The sequence below is a fragment of the Phasianus colchicus genome, chromosome 1, assembly GCF_987193195.1.
Source record: "Phasianus colchicus chromosome 1, bPhaCol1.hap1.1, whole genome shotgun sequence".
Taxonomy (NCBI): Eukaryota; Metazoa; Chordata; class Aves; order Galliformes; family Phasianidae; genus Phasianus; species Phasianus colchicus.
Genome location: NC_143436.1, coordinates 150417740 through 150433365, shown reverse-complemented (window position 1 = coordinate 150433365; position 15626 = coordinate 150417740). Strand labels below are relative to the sequence as shown.

At 34.1% G+C, this 15626-nt stretch overlaps 1 long non-coding RNA gene across 1 annotated transcript; it reads left to right on the top strand.

Moving 5' to 3' along the window:
• The first annotated feature begins 3505 nt into the window (after positions 1-3505).
• On the top strand, positions 3506-9328 carry LOC116240284 (uncharacterized). Its single transcript, XR_004169277.2, has 3 exons — positions 3506-3662; positions 3965-4101; positions 8035-9328. It is a non-coding gene; the product is annotated as an uncharacterized LOC116240284 (long non-coding RNA).
• Positions 9329-15626: the final 6298 nt, after the last annotated feature.

Genomic DNA, 15626 nt, shown 5'->3' with positions numbered 1-15626 from the left:
TGATGAACAAAATCATTTCATCAAAAACTTAAGACAGAATTCTGTAATGCTTTAATGCTTTGAATAATAACATAAAGATTTGCAGCATACTGTGATACATTGTCTTTATGTAAATCTGGCATATAACTCAAACATGATTTATGTTTTCAAATATTTACTTGGATTATTGTGGAGGTATGATATACAAACTACAGAAACCATAAATCAGGCTATTTGGTTCTGAACTGATACTGGCTCATTCATTTGACTGCAATTTAAATGTGTTTCCATTAAACCAAAAATTTGCCATTAGCATTAAGCATAAGTCAAAAGGTTGATATTCCAACTTCACTTACATTGTATTCCGTGAATGTTCAATCTGTAAGCTATTAAGCTGAGATGTATCAATCAGAGTTAAAAATCATGAACACTCCAGCTCCTGGCTGGATGCCATTTGATTGCAATCAGGAATCATAATGATCATCTAACCAACAGTGCTGGAAATAAAATATACATCTATAAGTGAAATCTCAAAAAATTCCAAGTATAATTCGGTTCTTCTTCATTCTGATGGTTTTGGTTTGCAGTTTGGTTGTTTTACAACTTATGAAATGATTCTTTAAGTGAAAGAGAAATCATGCCCATAAATACATATCCTTTATCAATGTTGAAATACAAAAAAAGTACATCATTTAATAAATTCGTTTTGACATATATAGTATGATATAGAATACAATGACATGTTTAGAGATCATTTTAATAAGAATTGAATTTTTAGAAATAGTTTAACTATAAATAATAAAAATTTCTGGGCCTTAAGGCATTCTATGTCTAATTGAAACATAAGTATTTGGTGAATTCTTCTTCCTTGTTTCTTAGGTTCTGGTTTCATTTAATTTTATTCAAGTTATATTTATTCAAGTTAATGCATATATTTATTCAAGTATATAGATAGATAGTTAGATAATATACATTATATATAATATATATAAAAATTTATATGTATTTATTCAAGTCATTTTTTTCAATTAATAAGTAATAAAATGCATTTGACATGCTTTAAAATAAGTTTATAAAAATTCTGATGAATTCTATGCTTTCTGAAGGCATAGAAATAGCAACTAAAATGTTTAAATAAAAAATATTTTTAGTATACAGGCATCACGATGTTAATTTTGTTCCCTATTTTGTCTTTTTGACTTTGATGTGCAGATTTTTTGTTATTTTAAAGACTTGTTACATAAAAAGGATATTTTTACATCACAGCTGCTTCTCTCATCTATAATGACACTTTCCTAATCTGAATAAGATTTCTGTATTCTTATTATCAGGAAAATGAATTCTTATAATAAAATACTGTGTTAATATCAATCTTCCTTTAAAAAAGGTTAGCAAAATTATCATTTCATGGATATTTTAATTCATGTATTATCATGGAATAATAGAAGCTACTCAGACATGACACCATTTTTTATTTCTGTAACAAATGCATTTCAGAAGGAAAAGGGAATCTGTAAAATAGAAACTGTTTAGTCCAAGGTGGTAGTGCTTTTATCTCTGTAGCATTTGTACCTTATGATGGATTCATATAGGTTTCATTTAAAACCGTTACCCATTGTCTTATCAATGCACACTCTATTAATGATTTTCTTCCCATTGTTCTTGTAGGTTTTTTTTTTTTTTTTTTTTTTTTTTTTTTTTGTATTTTGTATTTGTTTGTATTATAAGACCACAAAAAGGTGTGCTAGGAGCCTTATCTTCTTGAATTTAAAATATTTGAACTCTCTCAAGCCTCTCTTCATAGAATAGGTGCTCTGGTCACCTGATCATTTTTGTGACAGAATCGTATAATATCCTGATTTAGAAGGGAGCCACAGGGATCATTGAATCCAACTCCTGGCTTTACACAGGGTCACTCAAAAATCAGACCCTATGTCTGATAGTGTTGCTTCCTGAACTCCAGAATGCATGATGCTGAGGTGGCTACTCCAAAGCCCAACCATCCTCTCAGGGAAAAACATTTCCCTAATGTCCAAGTTGACCGTCTTCTGATGTCCCAATTTGTATATGTATCTAGGGTTGTCCCAACCCAGATGCATTTACATTTGTTAAATTCCATGTGGTTTGTGGGTCCATGTCTCTCTTCTGTTAGGTGCCCCCCAATCTGGATGTATATAATGATGAAGATGTAAAAAACACAACTTTTTTCAAGTCTAGTAGATAAATTTTCTGTTTTAACCAAACTTGTAAAGAAAAATAGTTCTGATGAGCAAGAAGTCACACATGGTTTTAATTCACTGTAACATCAACTTTCCATCACATGAATTACTACATTTCCAAGTGAACAAAAGCTTTTTAAAACAGCATTGACAATGATGCCTAATTATGAATATTTTAGAAACTTACTTAAAGCTTTTGCTAAGATTGTTTTACTATGTCTTTTTCTAAAAACTACACTACATCTCTGTTTTATCTAGCTACCATGAACAATGGTCCTTGACAGACACTGTAAAAAAAGCAGAGGGAATTAACTTATTAAACTTTCCATTGTTTTTGTTAAACAGGCTGCTATAAAATAAATGCCCTCCATGACTCTTATCATCCAGGCATATTGCCTAATAAAATTCCCTGAACTGTATCTCCTGCAAGTGATGTAGCAAAGAAACAAATGTACAACAGTAAAAGTAAAAGATTATGATTGAAGGCAAAGAATTGAAAAAAATGTTGCTCTAGCTTATGCTATACAATCATGGACATATAAAATAAACATGCTCTTTTTTGTGAGTGTATGATTTTGTTTTGCAAGATTTTGAATAAGTCAATGAATTTTCAGTGCACTAGACCATTGAAAAGTTAATCTTTAGGATTTTTCTTTTATATTTAAATCTTTAATCAATTTATCAAAAGCCATGGAATTTGAAAAATGTATAAATCTGCACATTAAATTTGGAATTTTCTTAAGTGTTTTTTAAATGCATACTCTAGGTTTTATGTGGGAGCAGTTTTCAGTCTTTCACAAATTACTGACAACACACAATTGCAATTGTTGAAACACCTGAAAGACTTTTTTTTCTTTTTTTTTTTTTCTACTAGGAAAACAATATTCAGCATTTATTTAAAGTGAATATCACCTCAAAGAAACAACCTGTAATCTTTTGATGGCTCCATTTGAATATAAGGGAGAAAATTATTTACTATGAGTGTAAGGATATGTAGAAGGAGAGTTCCTGCTTATGTAGGAGTATCTGGTCAAGGACCTTTTCCAGTGCAACTACAATTAATGAGAAAGGTAGGAAGTAATGGGAACTAAGTATGGACAGTCACATTAATCAGTGAGGGCATGTGAGAAGCTAGGAATGCTTATTCTGGCAGAATTACCTGATTGAAGACTTCTGAGTTGTAAGACAACACCCAGGAAATCTGGTCAGCTGTACTAATCGATAAAGAAAGGGGCAGAACGTGGGAATGTTTATTTAAGCAGGGTTATCTGAGTGAGAATCTCTGATCAAGGTGGTAAGAAGCAGAAAGGGGGGGGATAAATAAAAAATTGCTGCAATACAGTCCTGACCAAGTAGAAATTTAGACAATGATAAGAAACAAACCCACCAGTCATACTAGCGGATTTAGGTAGCTAGCTAGCAACAGGCCCACTGCCAGGAAGATCAGTTTGGACTTTGGATCTGGTAAGTCTCTGAAGGGGTGGGGAAAAGGTTTGGATTCGGGGTGTAGAAAATCTAAAGCTCTTTAAGGTTTGAAGGGTTGAACAGGAGAAAAGGGGAGCAGGAAGAAGAACAAAAAGGGGAGATAGGTAGAAAAGTGTATAAAACTTCTGGTCATGAGTAAAACTGAGTCAGTCAGTAAACTTGTGTGTCTGAGCCTTTTGCCTGGTCACTGAAATCTGCTGCATCTTCTTATTTGTCTCATTACATATTTTCTTAATTCTCTGTCTCCATATTTGTACTCCCAATTGTCTGTGTTTGTACAGGAAGGGCTACATGACAACTCCTGGTAAGACCTGTTTGTGTTTGGGTGAAGACTGGTGGCAGCAGTCAGGCTGAGAAGGCACCACAACCTGTGATGTCAGCTACTGGAGTGAGCATGTGGTCTAAGCATCGCATGCTGGTGGGATCTGTGTGTGTGTGAGTGGAACTGGTACTATCTACCAAAGCTGTTAGCTGTCTGTATCTATTTTGATGTTTAATACAAATCCTGATGAAGACAGCTCCTGGCTGGGGAAACCGGTGTTATCATTCATATCATAATCACGTTCTTGCCTGTGTGTGTCTTTGTATCTCTGGGTTACTTGCTCAACTTTGCTACTGCTTGGTCCTGCAGAGGGGAAATCAGTAGTCACATGTTCACCAGACTGAACTGAGACCTTAGGTTTCTGGGCACCAGCATGGGCCCCAGCAGCTGGATGGTAGAGGTCCTGAGTTTAGTGACCAGGAGTGTGAGCTGCATGCTTCACCCTTTATTTCATTTAAGTGACAAGGACTGAGGATTTGCTACAGGTTTACCAGAGAGGTTGTAGACTCTGTATCCTCAAAGATACTATGAAGGACACGAGAAGGGGCATAGTGTTCTAGGTGACCCTACTATAACAACATGGACTCCAGAGATCTTTTCAAATTTCAACCATTTTGTGATTCTATGATTTTATAATTCTGTGATACTCCATGACAAGTTTCAAGAGTTTCACGCAGTACTCACTCACATATGGGCATTAGTAAAGAAGAAGAAAAAACACTGAACCAAATCTGTTTCTTGAATGAAGACAGATTTTTTCTTAGTTTGCCAAAAAATCTTTTTGTAAGGTTTATTGCAAAAGAGAGAAACCTAAAACAAAACTCAACTTTTCATAGAACATCTTTTTTATACAGACAAGTTTGATGTAAACCAAGTATCAACATTTTAAAAATAACACACATTTTTTTTCAAACTGCTGTCACATCAGAACTGATTTATGTATAGTGTAAGAAAGAGCTGAGGCAGATATGAACTGTACTGCTCAGAACTGTTTGTCCTCAGTAAGTATTATTCAGTTCTCCAAGCACTGCTGGTTGCTCATCACAGAATGAAAGTTGTGCTGATGTGAAAGTAGTTCTGATGATGCCTCACATATACATTCATGCAGTTCCCTTTCATTTTGCAACTGATTGGCTGAAGTCGCTTTATACAGTTTGTCTTAAAACTGTTAAGTTGATTGATCAAATTCCAGTAATGGATTTCATCACACTTCCAGATGTTAACTCCTTTCAACCTCCTACAAAGCCTTTTCTTATATATTTTACTACTAGTCATTTTGAATTTCTTCTTTGATGTGTTTCATAATACTTTCCCTGAGAAACTAATAGATTAAGAAAAATAGAATCAGGCTTCTCCTAGTTGTGATGTTTTCTTTTCCTTTTTTTTTCTTTTTCTTTTTTTTTTTTTTTTTTTTTCCCACTCCATCCATATTTTTCAGAAAGAAAATGTAAAATGTTTGAATATCTGTTTTCTAACAAATGAATTCAGCCCTTTCAAAACACTAAAAACACCACAAGGAATTTAGGGGCAAACATGTATCTGTGCATTCTGTTTGTAATAACATTTATTTTCAGTTAATAAATAATTGATCTTAAAATTCTTTGAAATGTTATCAGTACTGTGGAAATCCCTTCAACTATAAATATGTAGAAATATATATTTAAAAATAATAATAATAATAATAGAGATTCATAAGTAAGCTTCCACTGGTTCAACTGGGAGAAAAACAGACTGAAGAACACAAGGTACAGCTAAGCTTCTGTCATTTTTCCATATTGATAGAAAAACGCATAATGTTAATAGCTGAAATGCAAGTTAGACATACATACATACATCTGATATCAAGTGAACTTGAAAGATTTTTTTCCTCTTTTTATCCTTTTTTATTCTCATTATGACTAAGTCTCAAAAGAAAGAAAAATAAAGGTTTATTTCAGAGACACTGAAGGTTACTAGAAAGAATCTGAAGTGCTATGAAGGTAGAATCATTCTGTTGCCTAAACATGAGTTAATACTCATGTATTTATCAACCCATGAGCTTTTATACGAAACCTCTCTCTCTCTCTATATATATATATTTGGCACAGGAGGATGTGAGTTTTTGGAGCCCCATGGAGGTCGGCAAGAGTTCAAAAATGAAAGACAAGACATCTGAAATAGTACTGAATATCCTTTTTTTTTTTTTTTTTTAGCATCTTCTTCACAATCCAAAGTTCCAACTTCGCGCTGCTAACAGGAGGGCATTGTATAACTAACCTAATTTCTGTCTCAAAATTAATTTTATTTGCAGATGTGTCACGATGTGTTGTACAAGCACGTGTGCAAATGCACATTTTTGCATGTTTTACAGTTTTGCTTCACACCAATGAGATTTTCACAGGCACATCACTAAACGTCTAGTATTTATCTGAATGCTATAACTAGAATAAAAATGAATACATTAACTTTAAATATAAACTTTACATGCTATATATTTAAATGAAAAGTCAGTATTTTTATTGTATTTGTCATTTACCAGACATTTGCCTAAGCGCACAGTAGCATGCTGGGGCTGTTTAGAATTTTTGTACTGCTAATTTATAGGTCATTAAACCATAGAATCATAGAAACACAGAATATCTTGGGTTAGAAGGGACCTTAAAGATCATTGAGATCCAATCCCCCTTTTGAGAGTAGAGTTGCCAGCCACCAGCTCGGGCACTAGATCAGGTTGCCCAGGGCACTCTCCAGCCTAACCTGGAATACCTGAAATTCCAGCAAACATAGGAGTGTGCAGGTATATAAATCATTCAAATTTGTTCTAGAGGTAAGAATTTATCTATAATTATTCTGTCTAAAAAAGTGTATGAAAACAAAACAAAATTCTATATGCCTCAGTGTATGTATATGCATGTGTCCAGAATCTAATGTAGGCAAGAGCCATTGGAAACAAGCTTCATAAAATTGTTCACGGAGAGAAAGAAGAAGAAGAAGGAAAAAAAAAAAAAAAAAAAAAAGCTTTATTTATTTTACATTAGGTTGTGCTCATATCAGCTAAAGTGGATGGAAGAAGAAATCTACAGCTACAATAAATGAAACATATGTGTGTATTTACCTCTAAGAAATATTTGCTAAAAAACATTAAGCAAAAGTCAAGGATAATTAACATATATCTAAATAAATGCCATTGTCATACTGAAAGCAATATACCAGTGACAGGTCTGGTATAGAGTATACAGAAAGTAATTACATGCATCGCTTTCCACTTATTTGCATTTTTTGGTTAAGCAATGAATGTCCCTCCAGCTGTTTCAGAATATTGTAGTTACTGAGAGTAATACTGTGTATATCCAATCTAAGTTAATTAAACACAGCAAAATATTATGTTTATTGAAATTGACTTCCTGGAAAAGGTGTAGTCATATTGATTGAATGCAAAGGTTTGTCTAGGTTAGTATCCACAAGTAATCAATGGGGAAAATCTAGACAAAAATGTGAGAACAATACCATAATTTTATTTGTCTAGAAATTCTCATAAAACTACATAAAGATTTTGGAGTTAAAAGTTTTGTCTTGGTTGATCTCAATATATAGGGAAGGGAAAAGCTTTGCAAGGGAAAGGAAAAAGTCACATAGGAATTAAATCAAACAATACAATCCCTTCCAAGAGTGGCAGAATCTAAACGTTATACAAGTACACAGAGAACTGCTTTTTGTCTTGCAACAGTCTTTGGAAGAATACTTAGTTTAATTAGAATGGTCATATACCTAAAACTTGTACAGTAATCTAGGCTGATAAAAGAATCAGTGCTTCTGATGCATCTTGCTATACACATTTGATGCTGCATTATTCAGAAGCAATAACAAAAGCTCATTTGTTATCCCTGTCCATCCTCTCTTAGGAAGCAGGCACAACCAACTACAGTAGAGTGGCATAACTGGATATATCTTTTCTTGTATTATTCAGGATAGAATTTCTGTATATGCATGTTTCTTTTGTTTGTTTGATTGTTTTCCATACAACAGCTTTTTTTTTTTTTTTTTTGACAGCTTACAGAAATTAATATTATTGATTCCCAAACATTCTCTGCACTTACCATCCATGAAGCTCGGACTGATCATCTGTCTTGCATTCCCTTTATTGATTTCAATTTCTGAGCCAAGACATGCAAGTGTACTTAAAAATGCACTGATCCTATAGCTCTGCAAGCAATAAGCTCATGACAAAGGAATTGACTTGATTACTGTCGAAGAAAGAGAGAAAATAAAAAGAAATATTGGGAAATATACTGTCTTTAAAAAAATGTGCTCACATATTGTAATTTCTGTCAAATAAAAATAGGTATATATGTAGATTAAGTCTGGAAAGTATGTAGCCAAGTTTATATTCAGATGTGAAAAAGTGTGAAAAAATACAGAATGTTCTCTTCCTGCAAAGCCAAAGATTAGACAACAGACTGAATTATGGTAAGAGAGACTGAGAAAACTGGCTTATGTTCATGTGTGGAAATTAACTTAATTGTGTAGCCATTTATCATTTTCTTTATTTCTCCTTCTTGCTAAATTTTTCCTCTCTCTTTGTCTGTCATTCTGCAGAAAATGAGGATTTTTTTCTTAAGAACACTTTAAACTTTTAAATAATAAATAAATATTGTATGCAATTACTGAGCTCCAACATTAGTACCATGTAATGCAAAGTTGTATGCGTTTTGGGGAAATGGTAAAATCCAGACTACATTGTCCAGATTTAAAAGAATCGATTTACATCTGTAGTATGAGTATTTATGTGTTTTTTCAGTCAGCCATAATTTAATTATACCACTTTCATATGTAGTCCATGTATTTCTGCTTTCAAACAGATCATTGCAACAAAAATATACATTATTAGGAAAGGGAGAAAAATAGTAAAGGAAAATTCTTTGACAGGATGAATGAGCTAAGAATTCTTTGCTGAATATTGGTATCTTGTGAATCAAGAACATTTTCTCCTGATGTTTGAATTTATTCAGGGTAATCTTTCATTCTTCTCAGTCTCAGTCATAACCAGTCTCAGTCATAACACTTGTCAAGTAAACTTCCATGCATATATTACAGTGCCTATCGTGAACTTATTTTTAGATGCAAACAATAGAAGATTGTCAGAAACCTGAAACCTACTTGAAACAAGGCATGTGTGACATCCTTTAAATAATGCCATTTAACACTTGACAAAATCAATGACTGGCTAGCTGCTAATGTTTATGTTAGAAAAATAATGGATAGGAATATGAGAAATATGAGTTGAGACAAAAAGGAATAAACTGATTGTCTTGCCAAAAAATATTTCTAATGTCTTCTTTTTAAATGGAACAGCACTATGGCACATACAAGTTCCTGTAATGGATCATACACTGAATTTTATTAAGCTAACTTCAATATTTCCACTGGAAATCTCATCAGCTTACAATCGAACTTTCTTATGTAGGAAGCACAGAATATTATGGAACCTGAAATTTCACATCCACATTCCTGAGGCCGTAAGTTACCTCACAAATATGCTCTCACGTTATTTAAACATAATGTCTTAACAGACCTGTAAAGAGTAATGACATCAAGATATCCAAGTACAAAAACTATACAGTGCAAAAAGGCTGTTCTTTTTATGCACTGTGTTAAAACACTTTGAGATATATCTTACTTCTGTAGTTGCTCTTTCTAACATACTGAAACTTTCAGTTTTAGGGGTGATCAAGTTTTTAATCTTAATAATATTTTAAATAAATAATGTTATAAAATTCTGAATAGATGTAACTAAGAAAAAAAAAATGAAGTAATTACATGAGCATATAAAGCTCTGCTACCATCCTCTTTTTATTTCTATTCTACCTAGAGTGATCCTGGCTCACCTCAATGTATCCCTAAGTGAATCTCTTTTCTTTTAAAGGCTTTCCTAAAATGATCTCTGTGAAGTGCACCATTGTTAATTTAGGTAAAAAAATGACATTTTCATTTTGCATTCCCATTTAACTCCTTTGTTTTGTATTGATTTCCAATTAAGAGATTGAGACTTCTGGGAATAAATGTAAAAAATGAATGATGATATAGTCTATGACCAATAGTCATCACATTAGAAGAAATAAAAGACCATCAGAAAACCAGACATTGAATAAAATTGGGGGGGAAAAAAAAAAAAGAAGAAAGAAAAGTGATCTTCCTCTATACTCTTCCTTTTTCCTTAGCTGTATTCATTTCAGTGCAGTGTTATATTTCATTTGACTATTTTAATCATGCCAAATCTACACAAGAAGCACCCTGCAGTGAACCCAGCACTAGTGAGGCCGCACCTCGAGTACTGTGTTCAGTTTTGGGCCCCTCACTACAAGAAAGACATTGAGGCCCTGGAACGAGTCCAGAGAAGGGCAACAAAACTGGTGAGGGGTCTGGAGCACAAGTCCTATGAGGAGCTGCTGAGGGAGCTGGCATTGTTTAGTCTGGAGAAGAGGAGGCACAGGGGAGACCTCATCGCACTCTACAACTTCCTGAAGGGAGGTTGTGATGAAAAAGGATCTGGCCTCTTCTCCCAGGCAAATAGTAGGACCCGAGGAAATGGCCAGAAGTTGTACCAGAGGATGTTTAGGTTGGACATTAGGAGAAACTTTTTCTCTCAGAGAGTGGTCAGGCACTGGAATGGCCTGCCCAGGGAGGTGGTGGAGTCGCCATCCCTGGCAGTGTTCAAGAGGCGCCTGGATGAGGAGCTACGAGATATTGTTTAGTAGCTTGTGCTACTAATAGGAATGGGGAGGCAGTTGGATTAGATGATCTTGCAGGTCGTTTCCAACCTTGTGATTCTATGATTCTATGATCTGTCAAAAAGGTAAAATTTTTGAAACAGGATAAATTTATTAAATGTTATTAGTACATAGGCAGTTAAAGGTTGAGAGGACTCTGGTTAAGTATGAGGCTATAGATGTTTTAGAAGGATTAATAAATGGCAACAAACTATTATGATAAACCCATTTATATTTGTCGAAAATTATAAAATTCTTTCAATAAAATTTCATTCGACTGCTATCTCCTTATGCAAATGGATTAAAAAATATTTGTATACCACTGAACAATTGTTTTGTAAATGAACACTTTCATAAATATTATTTTATAATAAATGCTTTAGTTGAAGTCATCACTTCTTGTTGTAGTTGGCCAAAGGATGACAATTTAGTTTCATGTCAATATTCTGTGTTTCAAATCTGATTTATATTTCATATTTAGCTTTTGTTTGTAAAAGAGAATTACTTTGAGAATTACATTTGAGAAATTTCAGGTAAGTTTTCTAAATCTTTTTTTACATTGAAGCCCTGTCTTAGCGTTAAACCCTTAACAAACTATTTGGAAAGAAAGTAATGCATTAACTGTCATGGTTTTGTGATTTTTGGTTTTTGGTATTCCACATCATAACATCATGTGGAGCACTGGGAGTTTAACTGTTAATGCTCAAGTTCTCGGTACCTGCCCAGAAGAGAACTACGTTCCCCAGGGGACTTTGCAGTCACAGAGAGTCTCCAGATATAACTCCTGGCAAGGTCACTTGATGTGCTCTTCTTCACCTGCTTTTCGTCGGTTCTCCTCTGGTCTCCCTGCTGCTCAACTGGACTGTGCATCTCACCTCAGCGTTGTGGTGAAGCCTATCCACCTTTCGGACATTCTCTCTCTCATTATATTTGATTTATTAGCTTCAATTTTAATTATATTGTATTACAGTGTGTTATTTTGCATTCTGATACTATATTTAGTAAATTAGTTTGTTTCTCCTCAGATCGTTGCTGCTGTTTTTAATTATTTTGGGGTCCCCTGTTCCCTTTTTCTGGAGGCATGGATTTTGCGAAATCCCTCCACCTCGCTAGTCACAGAACCGGGCTGAACCAGCCTGTAAACCATTGACAACTAACTCAAGCAAAAAGCAAGATTCTGCAATTTTGTTTAATGAGGAAGAACATTTCAAGAAAAATAAAAATCTTAAAAAATATTCTGAGCAGTTACAACTCTTTCTTTAGTTAGAGTTTATTTATGAAGCGGAAAAAAAAAAGACAAAATATTATCAGAATCCATAAATTATTTTTCTCTTATTTTTTCTAATGTGTAAGCAGTTCAAAAATATTTACTTTGTGTGAAAGATCAACTGGATGAATATATCATTCTGTGTAACATCTTTTGGGATGCTATGAATGCAACTTGCCACAGTTATTCATTGTTGGTTTTTTTTTTTTTTTTTTTTTTTTGGTTTTTGTTTTTGTTTTTTTTTTCCCATCTAAAAGGAAAAAAAATAGTACATTAGGGCTTATTAATAATAATTAACAATATTAGTTCACCTTGTCTAGTAGCAGTAAGCAGAGGCATCTGTGAATCAGTGTAAGAAAAAGAAAAAGGATATCAGAAAAAAGTTTATACTGAAATTCAGTTTCATATTAGTTGAAGTAGATGTAGTATCATTTTTTTTGTTTGTACCGTAATACTGCATTCTTTTTGCTGAAAAAAAGACTAATGTCTTTTATAAGATTATTTAGACATAAGATTAATATTTCACATTATATCATTTTATTTTGTATGATTAGTCCAACCAAACTTCTTTATTTGTTTTTTAAATAATAGTGCTACTGGCTCAAAGATTTCATACATCACATCCTTATCTCTAAACTGGAAAATAATGGATTTGAAACTATTCAATGAAAAAATAATCAGTAATATGATTACAACCAAAGAGTTGTCATCAACAGCTATATGTCCAAGTGGAAGCCTGTCACTAGTGGTGTTCCCCATGTAACAGTCTTGGGATCAGTGCTCTTCATCATGTTTATCAATGACATATATCAAGTGTACCCTCAGCAGTTTTGTTTATGACACTAAGCTGAGTGATGTAGTTGATATGACAAAAGGAAAGCATGCCATCCAGACGGGCCTGAACAGTCTTGAGTAGTGCACATAATGAGATTCAACAAGACCAAATGCAAGGTTTTGCATGTAGATTGAGGCAGTACCAGGTAAGTGTACGGACAGGGAGAAGAACTCACTGAGAACAGCCCTGCAGAGAAATGCTTGGGAGTTCTGGTGGACAAAAACCTTGACGTAGTACAGCAATGTGCATTTGCTGGAAGTCCAACAGTATCCTGAGCTGCATCCAAAGAGATGTGGCCAGCAGGACAAGGGAGGTGATTATCCCACTCTATTCTGCCCTCCTGAGGCCCCATTTGGAGTACTGAGTCCAGGTCTGGGACTCCCAACACAAGAAAAATGTGGAGCAATTGGAGTGGTTCTAGAGGAATGCCACAAGAACAATCAGAGAGCTGGAGCACCTTTCTTGTGAAGAAAGGTTGAGAGAGATGGACTTGTTCAGCTTGAGAAGGCTACAAAAAAGACCTCATTGTGACCTTTCCAGTACTTGAAGGGAGCTTACAAACAGGAGGGAGACTGATTTTCACGTGATCTGATAGTGATAGGAAAAGAAGGAATGACTTTAAACTAACAGAGGGAAGACTCAGTTTAGATACTAGTAGGAAATTCTTTACTCATAAGGTGGTGAGGCACTGGAACAGGTAGCTCAGAGAAGTTCCCCATCTCTCAAGGTATTCAAGGCCAGGTTGGATGGGGCCCTGGACAGCCTCATCTAGTAGTTAGAAATCCTACTCACATGAGTGATGGGAACTAGATGATTATTAAATTTCCTTCCAACCAAAGCCATTCTAAGATGATTCTGTGATTTTCATTTTACTCATCAAGGCTAAGAAAACTTTCAACAGAGAAGATCAAATGCTTTAGAAATGAAGGTATTATTTTCCACATTAAACATCTGTAATTATTTTAATGGCCACCTGGAGCAAGCTAGTTTTACCAGTGAATATAAAATGTTTCTTTATCTATCTAACCTAAAACAATACTGACTTTTTGTTGCCTAAATTTAAATGAGATTTAATTCAACGTTTATGCTTAAAATGGTTTTGTAACTCATTATTAATGGAAACTAAGATTTAGAAATCAGATTTAGCACACGGCATGTAATTTCATACACAGAAAGAAAAAAGGAGAACTCCTTTATTAGCTAATAAAGCTTGGTTTTCACATGACTTCAAAGCTATTTTTTTTTTTTTTAAATTCTCTCTTAAATCTTCCAAGTGTCTAAATAGAATTCAGAATTACATCAGCAACAGTAGGTCTGTTCTCCAAACGCTGAATAGTTTAAGTAAGCATCAATTTGAATATTTCCAGATTAAAATCTTGCCTTTTGTGAACACATTTGACAAATACAGAGAGCCTTTTGGCTTATTATTTTCTATCACATCTGTTTGCATGGCATCATGCCCATTCACTAGCTCATCAAACTTTTGCCCAAGGGCAAAGCTGCCAACCAAGCAAGCACTAGTTTTAAAAAAAGAAAAAGAAAAAAAAAAAAAAAAAAGATCAAGAAGCAGCAGTAGACTAAAATAACAGTATGAGAAATAAGGAAAATAGGAACTTCCATTGATACCTCAAATTTAAAACAAGTTTTGGTGACTTTGGAGATGAAATTTGGTGTGGGAGAGATGTTTTCCCAGATTTACAACAAATAATGTGTTGTGAAAGATACAGTATCCTGAGCGTATAAGTGCAAATCAGTAAGGAAATAAATTATTAACTTTGTTAACAAATTATTTGGAAAACACAAGGACAGTTATATTAGTAAGATCACTAATCAAGCAGATGGTAATGTACATATCTGTTGTACTTCACTTAGCCAACATTTGAAACACTTTACTTACTTCACTGTCCAGCCTTTTTGTCCCCTATGTCATTCTTCATATATTCAGTCAACAGATGAGGGAATACTAGAATTATTATCCATATAGTACAGATGGAATATTAATTATACCCAAAAAGTATGCAGACCCTCCCCTGTTGCATGTGCATAGTGGGTCTTGGGTTGAAGAATTTGTTGTCTTTTTCGTGAAGGCTTCTGACCGTCCTCGTCATAAACTCCTGACAGAGAAGGGGGGCATCCCCCAAACTAGTTTTGTCTTGCTCTGTGGACATCTAGTCACCTCCCTGCCAGATGTCTCTGGGTTGTTCTCAAACCTTATCAGCATGGCTTTCATCCCCCTCATTATTCCAGACCCAGTGTCTGCTATCCCCCCTTCTCTAACGAGCTCTACATTCCTGCTTCTATAAACTATCTCTAACTATTCCCCTCTATCCCCTCCCCCCCCTCCTATTCTCAGTTACTGTGAAACCTTCTTTCTGCCTTTTACTTTTTCTTATGGGGCCCCTTTTCCACCTTTCAATAGCAATAATAAATTGTACTTAATTTTAGATTAAAAACCACAGAATTATCACAAAACAAAACAAACAAAAAACTAAAATAGGTATTTACGAAGAATTTCCAATTAAGAAACTATTTTTGAAGGAACTGGGTGTAGATGCTAATATAAATCAAAATAACTATTACCTGGACAAAAGATAAGAATGGATAGAAAAAAAAAAAATCACACAAGATTTGACTATTTCTTTTAGTTGTACAGTAACTCTTTTACATACAGTATAAGGAAGCAGTATTTTTCTGTAATTCCAGTTCTTACATCAGTTTTTTAGACCTTGTTATAAATGTTATAAATGTTTTTAAGATTTTTCTTTTTATTTGA